The sequence below is a fragment of the Dendroctonus ponderosae genome, unplaced genomic scaffold, assembly GCF_020466585.1.
Source record: "Dendroctonus ponderosae isolate FM_Combo_2020 unplaced genomic scaffold, Dpon_F_20191213v2 Dpon_F_20191213_2, whole genome shotgun sequence".
NCBI lineage: Eukaryota > Metazoa > Arthropoda > Insecta > Coleoptera > Curculionidae > Dendroctonus > Dendroctonus ponderosae.
Window position 1 is genome coordinate 13,321,356 of NW_026018165.1, and position 16,290 is coordinate 13,337,645.

At 36.7% G+C, this 16,290-nt stretch overlaps 1 protein-coding gene and 1 long non-coding RNA gene across 2 annotated transcripts in view; both read right to left on the bottom strand.

The window, feature by feature from the left end:
• The window catches only part of LOC125503362, a 13,892-nt gene extending 11,256 nt beyond the window's left edge, over positions 1-2,636 (bottom strand). The window contains exon 1 of the long non-coding RNA XR_007280771.1: positions 2,138-2,636. This is a non-coding gene — a long non-coding RNA (uncharacterized LOC125503362). The remainder of the gene's footprint in view (positions 1-2,137) is intronic.
• The window catches only part of LOC109544467 (autism susceptibility gene 2 protein), a gene marked incomplete at its 3' end in the record, with an annotated part of 83,333 nt that overhangs the window by 41,138 nt on the left and 25,905 nt on the right, over positions 1-16,290 (bottom strand). The gene's annotated exons all lie outside the window — the stretch shown is intronic.

The window sequence follows — 16,290 nt, forward strand, 5'->3', positions numbered from 1 at the left end:
CTGGAGTAAATGAAATGAGAATGAATTCACCAAAGCATTCAATCAATCACCAACAGAAACAAGAAGAAAAAACAGGCCTAATTGCAAGTTTGACATAAGCAAGAGAAGACCAAACAGCGTGATAATCAAAGCAAATCATTCGGGGCAAATAAACGCGCCAGGTTTTGAACCTGAACTGTCCACTGGGCTTTTCCCCAATCTGCTATAAAACTCAATCACAAACAACCCCCAGCCCGCCTCTAAAAACCGAATAAAAGCAATTGGAAAAGCACATTGTGACGCATGAATAAAAAAACGGGAAATAACCCGGAAACGAAAAACAATTAATATACAAAGGAGAGCGTGCTTTTTTCATTTTAATTTGCTAAATAGGGTTCAGGTTTATAGGATTTCCGTAGGCCGATCAATCTTGGCTTGTCGGGTTCTCTCGCTCACTCGAGCCACCCATCAGCTCGAAAATTAATTGCCCACAGCAACAGAGCTGTCGCATTTGTTGTAGAGCTGCCGTGCTACTATACCGTATTTTTATCTTAATTTGTAGGCGCCATTGCCCGGTCGTTCTTTATCTGCCGGTAAAACTGAACTTTGCGCCCACAATATTGATATTTATCTGCTTGCTACTAATCTACAGCTTAGTGTACTCAGTAACCATATATCAACAAAATTACAGAACAAATTTACAAATGATTCAAAATTAGTATCTCTTTAGGAAAAATTATAACTCACATTCACTCAAAATCGAATATTCAACAGGGCAAGAGCCTCTAAGTTCAATTGTTCAGATTGTTTTCACGCTGAAATTTCCAATAGTTTTGTATCCAAATTAAATTCTGTAGCTGGAGTTGATTCAACCAGGGAATAAATACGTCGAATGAATAAAGTTCCTCGCACATGAAGATAGCGGTCTTTCAGTTAAATAAACTAAGAGCAGCAGCAGAAGCAAAATTTAAATGCCAATTAAATAAGAAAAAATATCCCAAAAAATCACACATAATAAGCCAATATAATTTCCGTTCTATAGAATTTGTTTCCTATAAACTAGGTATTGCGTATTCCTAAATACAGCTGTTTAAAAAGCAAAATACCCGCTTACTTTTGCATGCTCAATTTAACTGAATAATGTGGTAAATTACACATCGTAATCTCGCATTCAATTAGATGATTGAATCTGCGAATAGACTTCCGGGTATTTTCTCGTTCGACCACAAACGGCTTACTAATTAACTTGCGGTCAACTTATCATTAAAATAACATATTTTAGAACTCATTAAGCAAATCTACCGACGTGAAAATGTGGAAATATTATCCAGGAATTTGTTTTCACAATCTCCGATTATTTTTATGGGTTTATAAACATGTTTCTTTTGGCGGCAGCTCAAAGAAATTTGTCAGAAATTTATTTTTTCTCCGATTGTGGGCGCATTCAATTTGCTTGTTTTCATTAGCAGATGTTTTGTTAGTCAACAAAGTTTCTCCAGGAATTATCTTCGAGATAGCGCTATTTAAAGATAAGATACTCTAAGGCTCTAAATAACATTTCTTATAGAATGTCACTAATTAAGCTAATATAATTTGCGTCGTATTAATAATAAAATGGACTGGAGTAAATGCGGAAATTGAAGACGTATGAGTTTAGGAACTTATTACAATTATTCCAAGTGAGTTATGGAAGAAAGTGATGATTTTTCATGCATCAGTGCATCGCTTCGGGCGTACAGGGAGTCAAATATATTTGAGCAACGCCATTTTTTTCAAGCCTATTTAGTGTGGAATACGGAAGTGCATGCACGCTAACATTTATTGCAACTCATTGGGGCAGGACGGCGCGAAATTCGTTAAATTTAAGGTGGAATATTCATTCAGAGTTAGATAGTTACAAAGAGAAAATTTGTGGATTTGTTAAGGTAAAAATATTAACTGAGCAATTAAAAATATACATCTACTCCTACTTTACAGCGTAACATTGGCATAAATACATGAGCTCCTAAAAAGGTTCAAAATAAGTCACCTAATAAAGCGAGATCGCATAAAAGTATCAGCAACTTGATTGAAAATGGACATCAATGGGGTCCTCGTAATAAATTTCCGGGAAAAACCTGCATCCACTGGGAATAAAGTTTTCCAATCGATAACACACCGTTCACCTTATTTGCTAGTCGAAAAACCTCTATACAACAACACAAAGCCGACGGGAGCGGGATAACAAAACTACACGCCGGGAAATCCGCAAAACAGGGCTCGCGCTCCCTTTAGCTCGCGTTGCACAAAATCGATGAAAAATTATCCTCCTGCTCTTCCGGCTTTTTAAAACCAACCACCCCCGGATATAGTATAAGAAAGCTCCGCTGCACTGTTTCAATATTGACGCGTTTCCCTAACTCTGCGTAATCGTGTTTCGGGAAAAACTCTAATCGTGTTTCGGGAAAAACTCGGCACGCACTCGAGTGGCCAAAAAAATGGCTCCAAATAACGTTTCGCCGAAGGAGTTGCAGGAATAGCAAGAGAAAAGCTGGGCAAGGCGAAATAAACTGGTTGAGATATCGCGTGAAAACGGAAGCGGTTTCGTATGCGGTCGATACTCGATCCTCTCACCAGCTCGCTGTTCAGCCGACTGAGTTTCGCTCAGCGTTTCCTTGCCTGGGGATCGCTGGCGGTTTCGACACAATCGCGCTGGGGAGCAGGCATCATTTCGTTCAGAAGCCTTAAATACCAAGGAGAATGCTTAATTTGTCACGACAGTCTATTACTATTCGGTGAAGAATCACTGACCTTTGTAGGCAAATAAATATATAAACGCAGTTTTCACCTTGGTAGGGTGCTGGAGGAAGAGCGCTATTATTTGTTTATTTATTTTTTATAAAGAAAACCGTTCGATTTGAAGTGGAAAATGGCAAATTTCAATGTTGGCAATATCCCTTTTCTCAACAATTTCCAGCCACGAATATTACGGAATATTTTTCAGTGTTTTCTTGTTTAACTGGAGTTTTGCAAAAACAGTTTTTGTCCAAATGTAAATATTATGATTTGAATTCGTTTTGGCATCGTTGAATAGAAAATTGAAAACTCGATTCAGTCGTAACAACGTGAGTGAGGAAATTCGAGTAGTTCTGACCCCGAAAGCGAAATTTGAATATCAGACACTTCGGTGCACGATTATGTCAAAATTCCATGTTTTCCGTCTCGTTTTTGCTCATTTCTCGGAGGCAAAATGAGCCAGAACGCTCATTTGTACATCACTCTAGACAGAAATAAATGGCCGTTTTAGAAAGTGAACCATCGATAAGGAAATGTTGGCAGTTTTCTCAAAAAATGCTTGAATTCAAGAAGTCTTAGATTTGCGTAGTTTTTTTTGAGTTTCAAAATACACTTGAACACGACGCTGCTTCCTTCGAAGTTTCTCAAGAACCATTCGAGCCAGAGAATTCGTTTTGGCATCGTTGGATAGAGAATTGAATGAGGGGGGGTCAGATGCAATTCACCTCTCCCCTTTCATTAGGTACAAAAACGTCACTGTTAAAATAAAAAAAACGAATAAGACAATGAAAGTAGGAACAATAAAAAAAATTTAACACAACATTTTTTTCCCAATCGTGTCAATCAGAATTGAGTTCAAATATCAGTTGGCATCAGATCTCTATTTCTTAATCGATCTTTAGGATCGTAATTGTCTATTTCCTCACCGCGTTTTCGTCTATAGGCGATGATTGGCAACATAATTGTTAGAAAGCAAATACCTACGGTTCAAATACGACAGAACATGACCAAGTTACATTTTTATAGGACCAGGACTTGCCATTTCAATAAAAGTTGTTATTAGATTTTTGAGAGAAATTTCTAACAGAATGTCTTCTTAAGCATACATACATTTTGCTAATAATAAATCAAACAAATGTTGCCAAAAGATCAATTTCCCCACTCAAACTTCCGTACACAAAATGTTAATTTAAGACTCTGATGCTAGTCAAATCCCATGCTTATCTTGGTGTATAAATAAGGAGGCGATATCTATTGACGTTAATTAAAACCTATAAATTAGATTAACCAATAAGTAACTTATGTATAAACAGACGACAAACATATTTGATTAGGAAATCCATGAAATGACTAAGAAAAAAAAACGCAATTGTAAACATTTGTTTTACAGAAAATTGCCTGAAAAATAATATTTTACCATTAAAAAGCACTACTTACCTACTTCTTACTCATTGAAGCGCTCTGACTGAGTCAACCACAAAAGTGATTTAGCAAAAAATCCAAAATCCATTAATTAATGGCATTTATAAATAGATTTTTAAGTGCCAAGCTTGAAGACAACGTGGGTTTTCCTGGCAGTAACATTAATTATGTGAGAACCTTTAATTTACATTTCAAATTACTAACAAGCAATAAATGACATACTTAACACACCGTTAAAAAATCAAAAAAATTGTAATTGCATATCAGGAAAGTTAACAACTCATTTTATGGTTTCGCTCAATATTCGACGTGCAACAATCCATAAAAAGTGGCAAAACGCGCTCGACTAACGCGGAACACAACCCCTAAGGCATAATCGGGATTACAGGAAATAAATGGGGAAACATAAAGGGAAAAGTCGCTGTTGTAACCACAGATGGCGTATTCGGTAGTAAAAGTATATGCAAAAATGCACGTTGAAAACTGTTGGAAAAACAAACAAATTTTAAATGTTGTCCGCATAATAAATAGGGAGCTGAAAAGGGTGAAATGTTTACTTTTCCTAAAGCAAAGAGAGTAAGCAAGTTAAATTTTAATTTTAATTTTGCATTTGTAAGCAAACAAGAGCAGAGTTTACCCTTTATTAGTCAGCAGAATTATTCATGATCCATAAACATGTAGGTACGACGACTTATTACCGAAACATAAGTCATAATAAAAACTGATGAGTTTTTCGGAACTTTTCGCGAGCGATAGTGACTTGCATGTTCAGAGTTGCACCAAACAAACCACCTCTGAAGATGCAAACCAATCGTGCTTGCGAAACGTCAGGACTCGTGTCCACGGCGGCCCAAAAGCCTGAAAAACTTACCAGTTTCAAGTGATGGCCCCAAAGGCACTCTTTTAATAGAACATAATTCCTAAATTTCTATCAAGTGAGTGTTTGGTTAAAAAAACATCATAAAACCGAAAGCATGCATCAAGAATCGGGCACGCTCAAATACTAAAGTCGTATTTACAAGCTGTCAAAATCCCTATACAAATGTACACATCCGCACTTATTTTTTCTATTTAGTTTTATGAGCTTGTAGATAGATTTAGAGAGTGATAAAACGACATTTTACGATCTGCAGCACAATGTTAATGGGAATTTTATTAGCGCTTCAAAAGGAATTTTGCTCAAGCAATTTCCTCATGCAAATAGCACGAAGAAGTCACGAAACAGATGAACACGGCCGATATTAATCTAAAAAATGCATTCAAAATTGATAGACATTCTTCTTCACAAAAAATATGTTTAACAGAAATTAATATTTATTTAAACTAAATAAAAAATAGCACAGTAATTAAAGAAAAGGTAGTAAAACCACTCTAAAAGAATGCCCATTTCTCTAAGCATAAATGTTAGGTTGCTTATTTTATAACTGATGCCGTGCATCAATCCCTATAATTCCCTAATAACCCAGAGAACGACCCTAATAATACCGTTCAACCACATAAAAGGGTCGTAATTTTTTGTTGGAGGGTCGAATATTGTTTTTCGATATTTGGCGAACGACTTTTTTGACGATCGGGTGTTGGATAATGGGAGATTGTAGAAGATAAATCTTTATTACCGAATAAGTACGAAATCATATCGTAAAGCGACGGAAATTATGGGGCCTCGGAGCTTTAAATGTTCGGCTGGTGTCGTAAAAAGCCATGATTTTTCAATGTGTGCAGAGATTAAAATGTTGACACTGATACTGCATTTATAACAGTAAAGGTAAATTGTATTAAGGTGGTAAGATCGACGTGTTCATAAAATCTGTAAACCGTTTTTACTTTGAAACTATTAACAGCTGGAATCTAATGATATACAAAAATAGGCACTTATGCAAATATTTACGGAGAATATCCAACAAATTGACTCGACAAACTCATAAATGTCCGACAAACACGACGGCTAATTGTTTGCTCGACTCATTAGCGCTCTCTCTGATGAGTGCTAATCAACGAAGATTTTCCTTTGTTTGACTGCATCATCTAACGAACAGGAGATTTATTTGTCTCGTGTCGTAAAGTGTCGCTTTATGGTGCTTTTACAGCTTTGCTGAACGATTTTGATGAGATGCAACCCGAAAATCTCCATCCCAAACAAACAAATAGAAAAAACATTTCTACCGCAATAAGAAGCGTGGAATTACCACATTTCACACCAATAAATATGAAATAAACATTGGTAATTTCCACCAAATTTTTTGGTGTTACCTCCAAAACCAAGACAATTAGATTGCCACTTCCGCCCACAAATCCATTGAAATTCAATCCGATTCCACCCCAGTCCGAATTTTCAGCCCTCACTGCCCTTCATCCAATCAAACATGATATTACTACCGTATACGCACCCTTAAGCCCTCGAGGGTTCATTCACAATAACCCTTTGCGCGTTTCAAAGGAGCTCGTCGGAATTGATTGAGGTTTCTCGAAATTTAATGATCTTTTGCGGGCTGTATTAATTTTTAATGGGCCTATTTTCAAAGCTTTGCCAACGAAGGAAGGAACAATTAGTCTAATTCAGTAAAAGCAGCCGATTGAATTAAATAAATGTAATTTGAAAAGGACTAATTACCGTAATGAAATAAGGCACGCCGAATTTGCTTATCGTACCAAAATGAAGCACTGCAAGTGGTGTTTTTGAGCTGATCACGAAATCGAATAACGAGATCAGAATCTCGGCTTGTTTAATCAACGTCAACTAATGGGGGAATTCCGAAATTAGCACGCACAATTAGCAACACCAAATGTGGTTTCAGTCGTATTGTTCAAAGTAATCAGAGCGGCAGATTTGGATTTATTATAAAATTTCCCTTTTTGATAATGCTCAAAGTGGAACTAGTGTCTTGCGCTTCCAACCGCGAAACATTTATTAGGGTCGACTTTGCATTTTGCAAATTTATATCAGAAAATTCCTTATCCCAACGATTTGAAAAAGAGGATTTTAAGTTGATGAAATTCCTCTGCAGGAGTTGAGGTTTTGTTGAGTTGAGAAGTTGAGAACTAATTGACTTCGTTCAGCTAACGATTAAAAATTCCATTCGACGGCGGCAAAATAATAACATTTAATACTATTAAATACGCTAACTACTCATGAAATAATAATCATGCGTTTGTTAATGATTGTACCCATTTTGCACCTTTCAGAGCATCTGTTTAACACTTCCCCAATTCCCATACGATTTACTCTTACAAAAAGCTACTTAAATATTGAATAATACTTTTCATATTCGATGGAATTCACATAAATTAAGCTTGATTATTTAATTTTTCGATGGCTTGCGTGTTTGATACGCATCGGCTTATCTCAGTATGTAATTTATGCTTGGTAGAATGCAAAAACTACTTTCACATGTAATGTGTTTTATTCAGGGCATTTCAGTATGGAAAACTGTGTAATTTGCACAACTAACTAATACCGTGAATTGTAAAACAATTTACAAAGTGTTATTTTCATTTAAAAAAACGCAGTCGGTTAGAACGACTTCTTATTAAACAGTTGGATTGTGTCCGTAACAAACCAACCAGATGTAGGTACTGGATGTAGGAAATCGCAGTTATTTTTAAATCATTAGACATTATTCACCTGCTCAATGTAAATCAGTCTTATCATCACGCATTTTGAAACCGTCACCCAAACTTGAAAAATATTCGTAATTTTTAAAATACACACTTGTAAATGGTATATAAATAAACCAGAACGCAGCAATTGCTAATTAGAATAATGCGACACTAATTAGTCAGCAAACATGTATATAATGAAAGCTCTAGCGTACAACTAAAAAAGATTTTGGCTAACCGTCAATAATTATGCTAAAAGCTAAAAGACGGAAAATATTCATTTGGGAGCGAAATATGAAAGTAATTGAAATCGACAATTACATAGCATTTAACGGGACGTCTGAATAAATACGAACAAAGTGTTAAAAACATTGTACTTTAAAACTGTGAACGCAAATATCATGTGCTCTTGTGTATTGTGCTATTAACAAGCAGTCGCACATAAAGCACCGAATTTACACCAAATCCCTTGAAAGTACAAGTCGACATGTTTTATTGGTTTGACTTACTTTCAACATTGTTCGCACTAGAAATCCCCAAGTGCAAACATCTATGGCTAGCAGAAGATAACAGTGTAATATCCCCCAATTGGATTTATTCAAGCTTAAACGGGGCTAAAAAGGACGTCTTGTTCAAATATTGACTAAGTTATGCAGAATAAATATTTACATGGGAACTACGTTTCGCACTAAAGCCCGACTTAACTTAATACTAGAAACCCGTAACTGTAAATAGTATGAGATTCTAAAAGATTAGTTTTGTTAGAATTTCTATAATAACTGCGTTGGAGTTAATTATCGGTGGACCGTTGCACTTTGAAACATTAAATTGCCACCATTTCATTTAATTGCCGTGAAAATATTTTATTAAAACCCGAAATCCGCTGATTCGATTACATCGAATATTTTTTACAGAATAAACGAGCCGATCATTTGTTTGCTACAACATTGCACTCCAACAAATTAGTGCTACACGAATTGCGGAATCCGGCAAACAAATGCCCGTTTCAAGGATAATAAACGCCAAAACTGGCAAAATAACACAAAACAAATAAGCGAAAACGGTTCAAATACAATACATATTATGAAGCTGTGCACAAACAAAAGCGCAAACCAAATAAAACTAAATTATTCAAATCGGAACATACACTATGCTGCTCTGCTATGGAGGAGCGGCAGCGCTTATAAGATTTTCTCTTTCCATTTTCCAATGGAAAACAGCGAATATGACATTGGGGGGAAACTGCAATTTATGTTATTGGTTTTCGGGTTTATTTTACGATCAGAACATTTCTTTGAAAATTTAATGCTGTAGACCTGAAACGGTAGAGTTTCTAGAGTCTAGAGTAGAGTCTCCACAACTGTGAGCTGCTGACCCAAGCGAACTAAAAAGTTCTCAACCAGGTGTATTAATTGTTAAATTGTCCAGCTTAATCGCCCGATCTAAATCATTTAAATCATTATTTTCGGGAAACAGCCAGAGGAAGTCCTAAGGCGAATTGAGGAAGCTGAAAATTAATGGTTTTCACAGATTTTATGCCCCTCAAAGTATTCCAGGACGGCCCAAGCTGTACATTTAGTGAAGTAAATTTGCAAATTGCAAAATTGTAAATGTGAAACATGTGTTTTTTTAAGAATCTTTCGAGAAAACTGGGCGTTTGAGATGAACAAACCGTTTTTGTGTAGAGATCGAGAAATATTTTCATTAGCTCCTCTTCAAAACACTTTTCGTTACATGTTATTTGAAAAATTGAAAAGTTTCATATTTTCTGAATAGTCAGAAAACCCAGGCACTTTCCAAACACAGTCACGCCTTAAAAAATGTAAAAACTGCGATTCTGGCATAAGCAAATTGTGTTTCGGAAATGCAAATAAAGAAAAATGTCCAACTGCTACCATGCTACGATTTAGAGCAGACTAGATAGAGAACATAGAAAGCAAAGACAAACAGGTTATTTCGTGGCAATCCCCGGATCTGTTTAGTATTTAATACAGGAATATTGTGCAAATTGTTCTCTTCGAAACGAGCCGTAATGGGTACACATTATAAATACAAAAGCTCTGAGTAATTAAATGCTTAATGTAATATTCTCGTGCTGCATACCAGTTATTATTCAAATGCACACTCCCGGACAATGAACATGTGTATATTTTAGAATGACATTTGCACGAGCTGGAGTTAACCAGGGACTTTTCCAATGAAACTAATCCAATTTACGCGATTTGGTTGAAACCAGCAATTTAATTGCATATTACCGGCACTTCACAAGCAGCAAAAGTTCCCGCAAGCTTGTTTCGAGTTTGCAACAAAAACTTCTTAAAGTGCTGTTCAACAGAACAGCGCAGCAGGGGAGAAGTTGAATTGAATCATTGATAAACAGGGACGGTCCATCCATTAGAGTGTGAAATACGATCACCAGTATGTCGTAAGCGACTTGACAAAATTATTATCCGCATTTTTATTGTTATGTCGATTTTCCGCACCATTTTACGAGTCCATTCAGACGTCAACTTGCAAAATACGACCAGTTCTTGCCTCACTCTTTTGCCCCTTTCGATCGACCAACTTGGCTGCATTTAACGAGGCCTCTCAGCCTGAGATATGGAACATTGTTTTTCGACATGGTTTATGAGTTTGCGTGCTAACAAATGTCTGTACAAATGGGATCCTATATGAAAATATTGAGCAAAAATGTGCGATCATTTCAAGAGGTGGGGCCAAATCGGTTCACTTTACTATAAGGGGTACAAGTGGGTGTAGCTACTCAACTCAGTAGGTAAAGGTTAAAATTCTAGCAAAAGAAAATTGTTCTTCAGCTGGCGAACTGGGTTAAAAATAGCGGATGCATTCCTAACATTTCCTGGTGTTTCTGAGGAAACCTTGTTAAAATGTCGGCTAAAAATTGACTTTTTACTGCATTTTTTGAGCTCAAGGTGCTAATGCCTCAATAACCGTTAAAAATGGGCGAAAAATATCGATTGTTTCCTATCTGAAGCTTCAAGCTTATTTGACAATGAGCTCTTTACATTCCTCGCTTCCTTTAGATCAAATCGATGTAAAATTTGGGACACCTCAAAAAAATCGCCTCAACTCATGGAAATTTCGGACAAAAATCAAAATTTCACATGCGTAGTTTTTCATTGGCAATTCACATCCCCCATGTGCGTTTAAAGAGGGTTTAAGTCTATAATAGTGAATATATCGTCAGTTAAAGTCTGCAATAGCTCAAAATACTCACAAACGAGCAAAAATGTCGAGTATTTCCGATCTGAAAGCTTGTTTTTCCATGATCTCTTTACATTCCTCACTTCCTTTAAATAAAATCGATGTAGAATTTGGTACGTTTTGAAGAACTTCAAAAAAATCGTCCTCGACAAAATTTTACATGCATGTTGTTTAACCCAATAGTATGATTGCGGTCTAAGAAGCTCTCCATTATGGATATAAAGAGTGTTTAGGTCCATAATATAGAAGATATCGTCAATTAAATATTGTGACCGCAAAAACAATGCTGAAAATGAGCAGAAAATGTCGATTTTTTCGGATCTGAACCCGGACTATCATCTTCGGCTCTTTCGGACAAGAATGGTCTTCCTTGTCTATTCCAGAGCTAGATGAATGCCCCGCTTTCTTACGATGAAAATGGTATAAAGTTTGAGGCATATTAAACGATTTCAGTTGATGTCTGGCCATTGACGATTCAAGCTCCTAAAGCAACCGGATTTGCTCTTAAATTCAAGTAATTTCTACGTCACTTATAAACACAAAACAGGTCAGTTTCGTGGAAACGAACCAGCATCAGAATCAGCAGTTTTCTACTATCGTAAAAACGTTTCCTTCGAGTCCTTTTAAATTGTATTAAAAGCTAAACCCTCCTGCGCCTATCGAGTGAAATACCCAGTGGAATCCCTAGTTTCCCAATCGTTCCCGTTTCCCGTTGCAGTAACAACTCCTGGGAGAATATCGACAATCGCACAGTTCGGCAATCCGGTTCGAAAGGGAAATACATTATGCAAAGGTGTATATTATATTCGAAAAATTACGCCATCAATTGGGACATGCATCATGAAATGTGAAAAAGCGTGCGTAAACGTTTTCCAGGACCGATATCCACGTAATGCCCATAAATTTTATTGCTCCGGGGACGTGCTCTTCGCAATTCGGTCTGGATACGAGACCGCAATGTCAATACAGGCATCCAAGCGCGACAAAACTACTAAACCCGTTGTTAAAGAGCAAATTGCCAGAGGCATGTGAAGGGGGAATGCTGTTTGGATGTGGCGTGAAAAAATCACGACTAGTCCCAAAACCCCCAAGCAAATGAAACATTCAAACACTCAACGTTTTTCTACAAACAAAATTTATTGAACATGGATAGATCAGGTTCGTCTGCATCAGCAACCAACATGCTTCTACCAAGTGTCCAAGCGTGTATGGCCAAAAAAATGAGTCACATAAGTGGAACGTGTATAAACCACAATCACTTTTTTCCAACTGCAAAAATTTATTGGTGATGAACAGCCAACAAATAAATTCGTGTATGAGCTTCGCAGGTGTCATCATACATTAACCAAAAATGTTGTAACCGAAGAATGACTATCAAATGAAACCAAATACGCAACAGGCTGACAAATTCCAAACATTCTACAAGAACATTATTGCAAAGGTTTAATAAACCTTACACCAGCTTCGGTGACAATTTCCCAACAGGTTTTGCTAGCTGCACAGTTGCTCCTCGAATATACAAAAATTCGAATCTGTTTGATTACGCGACTGTTACATTGCATTTTCATTCGATCGCAAGTGATTAAAAAGCGTTTATTCGAAAAAAGCAACACCAGCAAGTGCTAAAGGAAAAAGGAGTGCACGGCCGGTTTTTACCGTCGTCGGTTGTTGGTTTTAAAGGAAACACGGTCATTCTTGTCTAAAGTCACGGCTCGAACGGCGAAAAAACGAAATTCCGTGCACATAAAACAATCCGAAAACAGCATCCGAGCAAATTGGTGGCCAAATAAGCGAAATGAAACGAGATAAGCCGTCTTAATGGGATTGTTTTGACAGCGCCGGTGCCGACTGGGCTCTTATTCTCCAATCAAATCTCCAACAAAAACGTTTCCTCCATCTACAACCAGCCAAATGCAATTAAAGTGGAGACAAATCCGCAGAACTGCAATATGTTGACAACAAGTCCCAAATCTATGGAAAACAGATTGCAGCTACGCTTTTTGTTACAGTCAATCTGTTTAATGCGGAAGCGATTTAAAGCTCTGGGAATACAAATCACAATATTCATCTTTTCAATTAATTTATAAAGGTTGACGATAGTCGAAGTACTTTGTAAAATATGCTTGTGATTTTGTGCAAAAAAAAGTCCACCTGGCCACTTATTCCAGCCACCCAACATTTCTGGAGAAAATTGGTACTTAATGGTGAAAAAATTTTAAATTTGTTGAACTTTTTCGACACCAAAACGATAAGATTTGATATCAAATCAGTTTCAATCAAAATAAATTTAAAACACTCAACAAAAGATGACAAACACTCAATTAAATAATAAACAGGAAAAATCTATTATTCTCCATCTTACAAACAAACAAATAACCGTACATGCCAACGTTTTCAAGATTGTAATTCAACAGAACCGGTCATATTATTGCAATCTCCATTTCATGGATAATACCGATGTAATGATTATTCCTTTATACAGGATTATAATCAACGAGTTGCACGATCGTGAGTATAGATAAACCAATATGGAAGAAGTGAAAGGCATTTCTATGATACTATAAACCAGCAATATTATCAAGATCGGGGTTTGGGATGGGAAATTGCAACTGAAATGATGATTTATCACCGCTTGAAAGCGAGTTTAGAATTGATTAGCTTGGCAGCAAATGCTATTGATTTAATCCACAACTAAAGCGCCAACACAGTTAATTCATTTTATTACTGTTTAAAACAACGGCGCTTTTTTCTGGATAGATAAAAAGCAAATCAATGAAAATAGAGAAACGAATGTGATAAAATCCAGTCCTACCAGCGGTGAGAACGACAGCGAACAATTCAATATTCACCTCCAAACCTCTTTTAATGCCGGTTTATTTCGTTACACGATGTTTATGCTCGAAAAGTTGGAACGTTATGAATTTTAAAAGATATATCATCTTTATTCGATAGGTAGCTGGGAAAGTTTTATTATTCCACTTCGAAGATTCTTCCCCGTCGCCACGAAAACAAATTGCTCATAAACAGACACCTTTTCCRAAAACAAACCCGTAAAGCAACACAAAAGCGCACAAGATAAACGTTTGCCCGGATTTCTTTCTTTATGGCAATGACGGAAACGAGATACAGTCGACGAGAAGAACATCAGAAATTCCGGGAGGAAAATTTACCGAATAATGTGGCGGTTGCCGTATGGTCGGTCGCCTGTCATCTATTTAAACTCTCTTATGCTTTTCTTGAGTCATTTTTCAAAGCCAGTCGTAAACGGATGCAAAATAGAGGAAAATGCGTTCGTTTTGTCGTTGAGTTTTCACTTTGTCAGTTCGCAGTCACATTTCAGTTTGATCTATTCCACCATGTTTCTTTAAGATTGAGATTGCGGGATCGCATGTTCAATTCTTGTTTTCTCCTCACATACATCTACGTGCATTAGGAATATTCACTTGCACGCAAATTATTTTATCGTCACTTACTAAAACTGGTCTATGCAAGGCTCAAAAGACGTTGCAATTGCATGCGCAAATTCCCCTTAAAATTCTTGTGCAAATCCAGCACATTTTCCATATCTTACGCATAGTTTTTTTCGGATAGTCGGGCGACTGTCTTGAAGTAAAAGACAAATAACATATCTGCACAACTCTTCTTCTAATTGGATGATAAGTACTTAATTTGCAATTAGATTTTTTACAAAATGTAGTATCGGCTTTTGCGTTCAAACTCAGTCAAAATGGGATGCTATTTTAACAAAGTGAATGTTTTGCTCATGATGAACAATTTCAACCCTGTAACCATTACACGACAACAAACCCGCAAAACGATAATATTATTACAACATAATTTTTGCTTGTACTTAGGGTGCATGTTCCATTAACAGTTGTCTCAACATGTTTAACATTCCATAAATTCAAGCCTTTTTACAGAATAAACAAGCAAGCAGACAAGAAAACATCAATAAAAAGAAATCATTATGCTCATATATGACCAGTGCTTGGACAAGTAGGTACACTCTCGACCGAAAGAAATTTTGAGATTTTTTAAGTGAAGATAATGTTCGATACAAATTATATAAATCAGAAATAAAAAAGTCCAAGACACATGTTTATTAAAGTCTTTTCAGATTTCCTGTCCAACCAAGCGTGTGACGCGGCGCGTAACGATACAACGTGAGTGGAAAAAGGTTGATAAAAAAAGGGCCTTTGTATGGTTAGGGCACCGAGTGTGACCCATCAGCCCAAAAAAGCGTAAAAAAGCTCCGGTGGCAAAAACACGTTCCGAGAAAGTTTGCGCAAAGTTTTTCGGCTGGAAACCTGATGCCAAGAGAATGGGCTGATGCCACAAAATTGCTTACAGTATAACCATTAAACAAACTTTATTATAAACCTGGGGTTGTAGTTGCACAATAGGGCGATGCTAGTTAAAACGTTAAAGTTTCAATTTCTAATACCACTAACAGGAAAATGTCACCCATTTGTGAAGATACCCTGTAATTACCATTATAATATACATTCACTGGATATTCATTTTAGACGCATTACAGCCGATAAATTAACACACAAATTGCAAAAAAAAACAAATGGCTCTTGATAAGACCTACTTTTTGCCTCATTTCCATAAATGAAGTCAACAATGCAATAAATTCAACAACACACAATAAACTGTATTGTTAAGGCATTTTAATGGGCTATGAATTATTCAACAGCCGTCGCGAATACTTGGTTATTAGAATAACTCTAGTCATTTTTTTTTCATGAATGCGCACTGTTTCGTGACCACGACCCATTACACAGCGTGCAAAAAAATCAACATGATTTTAACCATTGGAGAGTATAATAGCTACCCACCTAACATATGTAGAAAAAATGGTATCTTTGATTTATCGAGAGGAACATAATCAAATTCCTGCACACTATTTATAAAACTCAATATCGGCCGTTTCCTCAGAAACCGTCTCGAGCCATTAGGGCACTTGAAAGAACATTTACTCTAGCCATTCGTTGGATGTTGAGAGCCCTCACCTAGCAGTCGATCTAGCTGCACTTGGAGAGGACGAAGCTACTTAATGTCTTCGATATTAACCACTTCACTTCTTTCTCTTTCTGTTTTTCACTCTCTGGGCAACTTCTTTTGTTTAACCGTGCTTGTCGAGTGGCTTGTTGGCGAATTTTCAAGAGCTGTCACGAAAGTTGTTTCCTATGAGCCAAAGCTTTAATAGCAAAGGGGGAAAACGATATTTAGCCCTATTTTATCTCAATTGCAACGTGGTTTTGGAAGTATGTTCAAGCACTTTTATCA